This window comes from Oncorhynchus keta, chromosome 32 (assembly GCF_023373465.1).
Source record: "Oncorhynchus keta strain PuntledgeMale-10-30-2019 chromosome 32, Oket_V2, whole genome shotgun sequence".
NCBI classification, from domain to species: domain Eukaryota; kingdom Metazoa; phylum Chordata; class Actinopteri; order Salmoniformes; family Salmonidae; genus Oncorhynchus; species Oncorhynchus keta.
In genome coordinates this window covers 10,411,847-10,416,192 of record NC_068452.1, presented here as the reverse complement: position 1 = coordinate 10,416,192, position 4,346 = coordinate 10,411,847, and positions in this window count along the sequence as shown.

Here is a 4,346-nt window from a genome sequence, read left to right as displayed (position 1 = left end):
ATTAGCTAACATCACTTTTTGTGAATTTTGAAGCATTTATGTCATTTAAAAAAAAGCACCTATCATTTTAATTCATAAAGGTGATGTTAACTGACTGATATCATCTCACAGATCTCCTAAACCTGTGTCAACCTCAGACCTTGTTTGGTGTTTATCCCAAAACACTATTCTTTCCTCATTAATTTTCCCCATAGGAATAGCTGAACGAACCAGAGGTAACTCATGTCTGTTTTTTAGGACTACAAGCTGGCGAGCTCTATAACCACACATGCAGTCAGAGCCTGCCCTAGGATTTTGGGGGCCCTAAGTGTTTCAGAACTTTTTTCAGAATATTTAATTTCATGCAATTCTATACATTTTGGCATGGGGCAGAGAAAATGTTGCAGTTTTAAAGCTAATTTCATGTCATTCTGCTCATTTTGCCATGGGGCGGAGAGAAAAATGTGTCATTTCACAGTTGCAATTTTACACATTGCAATTTTACACATTTTGCCATAGGAGAGAAATGTTTGCAGTTTTCAACATGATATCTAAGTGAGAGTGACTTATCAAGGAAAATTGTGCCAATAAAAATAAAATGTATAAACATCACATTATTTGATATTATTATAATTATAATTATTATTATTATTTTTACTACTTCCTACTATTTGTACTTTTTCTTTTTTGAGTTATTGTATGTATTCTATTACTACAAATACAAATAACAAACTTATATTTCACACTGGTTTGCAGACCTCATGGTTGTGCAATATGAATGTCAATACGCTGATTGGGTAGTTGATTCCCCACAGTCAAAGTCCCGCAATAAGAGCCATGATGCTAATGTTTGTGTAAACTCGCCACAGTTGTGGGTGTCACAGAGTAGGGTGATATCCCATTTTATGGATCCACAATCCATAGTTAAGGCTGTACAGCAGAAGAGGCTGGTGGGATGAGCTATAAGAAAATAGCTATGGAAATCCTGTTTGACTCTGTTCCATTAATTCCATTCCAGCCATTACAATGAGTCTGTCCTTCTATAGCTCCGCCCACCAGCCTCCTCTGCTATACAGCCTTAACTATGGATTGTGTGCAATATGAGTGTCAAACAGTGTTGCCATGTTCGTAGTTTTTCCTCCAAAGTGGGCTACTTTGAAAACGATGTTGCGTTTGAAAATGTATTGGTCACATTTCTCTTTAAAAAAAATATATATACATTTCTCTTTAAAATATATATATATATACAGCTCTATCGCAAATTCTACACATCAGTTTCATTGTGGACTTTTCCCTGAAATTTGTTGTTGGCCTATCAGGGTCTATAGGCTCCCTGTATCTAGCTCAGCAAACCATGGCAAAGTTCAATTGCAATTTAAACCCAGATTTTAGTCATGGAGCCTATGCCTACTGAAATAACAAGTCAATCTCGAAAATAGGCCATTTATAATGGTTTGTAGTCTTAACATATGGCACAATTGCCAGAAAATAGCTTAACGTTCATTTTTTGAAGTTCTTCCGTGTTTTTTGCAGAGATTGAGATCCTCTGTCCAACTTTCATCACTCAAACTCTCCTGTCAGATGCATCTATAGTTATGCACATGCGCAAACGGGATTGATTTATAATTATAAACTGGGTGATTTGAGCTCTGAATGCTGATTGGTTGAAAGCAATGGTATATCAGACCTGTACCATGGGAGTGACAAAAACATACTTTTTACTGTTCTAATTACTTTGGTAACCAGTTTATAATAGCAATAAGGCACCTCAGGTGTTTGTGGTATATGGCCAATATACCATGGCTAAAGTCTGTTCTTTGTGGTATATGGCCAATACACCACGGCTAAGGGCTATGTCCTAAGAACAGCCCTTAGCCATGGTATATTGGCCACAGTGGCGACCCGTAATTCAGGGCACTGATCATGTCAATGTCATACTTTCAAAATCTTGACTAGCAGTCATTATCATGAATCAAGTCGACAATCTACTGCTAAATCCTTTTTAATCCTTGTCATATGAAATTATAGATAGAAATGATAGATAAAACGTATTGGTGGTCATCGGCCATTGGACATAAACATTTCAGAACAAGTTGGAAACCGTAAATTCAACAATAAGTGGTTTGGGAGGAATTAGTGACGGTGGCTAACTACAAGCATTGCAAAACAATCACTAGCCTGATATTCAGTGGAGTGGCTGTGTGGTCCCAAATCTGGGATTAAGTGTCTCTATTCAAGTTTAGAATTATAAACATTCAACATTGGCCATGCTGTCAATGAAGCATGATTTGTGCCACGCTCAAAACAACTGTTAAAACTTGATTTCAGTGAGTTCAAGACAACTGGGAATTCTGGAGAAAAAAAAACTAGCTCCGACTAGGAAATACATTTTGAACAGTCATCCAACTCGTAATTGTAAATTCGGGAACTCGGGCCTCTTTCTAGAGCTACGACCAATGACGTCATCATGATTTGACCTTGCTTTTTTCAGAGTTCCCAGCAGTCTTGAAAGCACCATAAATCCAGAGAATGGCAGACTTTGATGACAAAATTTGCACACGGACTGCCGTGCCACCTTCCTGTTTGAGCACAGCACAACAAGGTGAGTCCAAAAATGTCTTGTATGCTGCTGCATAAATTATGTAATATGCCAGGGAGATATGTATTAGTAATACTAAGTATATGTTGTGTAGTAAGCTGTTAGTAGCCCATGTGCCTCACCCTAATCATTTGGTTTATTTACCCCTCTTAATTCCACCTACTGTTCTGACTTGGTGGTGCACATGTAGCCTATAACCTGTTTTAGAGAAACTTTTTATCTCAAAAAGGACAACCTTTTCAATGTCTTACCATTGATCTTTTTATGAAATTCACTGAGGAGGATGGTCCTCCCCTTCCTCCACTGATTGACTAGGCCCGTCCTAGCTCGCTCATTAATGTCTTAATCGAAATTACGGATTGCCTCTTATCCGCTCGTTGTCCCCTTATGCAATAGTTTGTACTTATCAATTGTCAGTAGAAAACACATTTTAACTAAGTCAGCCATATCAGCAATGTTTTTTCAAAGGAAGGAAATTTGGCCAAATGAACTGTTTCACTGCCAGACAAGGCTTGGCTGATCAAATCAAATGTTATTTGTCACATGCGCCGAATACAGCCTTATAGTGAAATGCTTACTTACAAGCCGTTAAAAATAAGAGAGATAAGAATAATATAGAATTAAAGAGCAGCAGTAAATAACAACAGCAGGGCTATATACAGGAGGTACCGGTACAGAGTCAATGTGCGGGGGCCTGGAGTCATGGTAATTGAGGTACTATGTACATGTAGGTAGAGTTATAAAAGTGACTATGCATAGATAATAGAGTATCAGCAGCGCAGGGGGGAATGCAAATCATCTGATTAGATGTTCAGGGGTCTTATGGCTTGGGGGTAGAAGCTGTAAAGAAGCTTCTTGGACCTAGACTTGGCTCTCCGGTACCGCTTGCCGTGCGGTAGCAGAGAGAACAATCTGCGACATTGGGTGGCTAGAGTCTTTGACAATTTTTAGGGCCTTCCTCTGACACCGCCTGGTATATAGGTCTGTAGTGCCTTGCGGTCGGAGGCCGAGCAGTTGCCATACCAGGCAGTGATGCAACCCGTCAGGATGCTCTCGATGGTACAGCTGTAAAACCTTTTGAGGGTATGAGGACCCATGCCAAATATTTTCTGTCTCCTGAGGGGGAATAGGTCTTGTTGTGTCCTCATCACTGTTTAGATGTGCTTGGACCATGTTGGTTTGTTGGGGATGTGGACGCCATGGAACTTGAAGCTCTCAACCTGCTCCACTACAGCCCCATCGATGAGAATGGGGGTGTGCTCAGTTCTCCTTTTCCTGTAGTCCACAATCATCTCCTTTGTCTTGATCACGTTGAGAGAGGTTGTTGTCCTTGCACCACATGGTCAGCAAACTTAATGATGGTGTTGGAGTTGTGCCTGGCCATGCAGTCATGAGTGAACAGGGAGTACAGGAGGGGACTGAGCAATCACCCCTGAGGGGCCCCCCGTGTTGAGGATCAGCGTGACGGATGTGTTTGTTACCAACCCTTACAACCTGGGGGCGGCCCGTCAAGAAGTCTAGGATCCAGTTGCAGAGGGAGGTGTTTAGTCCCAGGGTCCTAAGCTTAGTGATCAGCCTTGAGGGCATTATGGTGTTGAACGCTGAGCTGTAGTCAATTAATAGCATTCTCACATAGGTGTTCCTTTTGTCCAGGTGTGAAAGGGCAGTGTGGAGTGCAATAGAGATTGCATCATCTGTGGATCTGTTGGGGCTGTATGGAAATTGGAGTGGGTCTAGGATTTCTGGTATAATGGTGTTGATGTGAGCC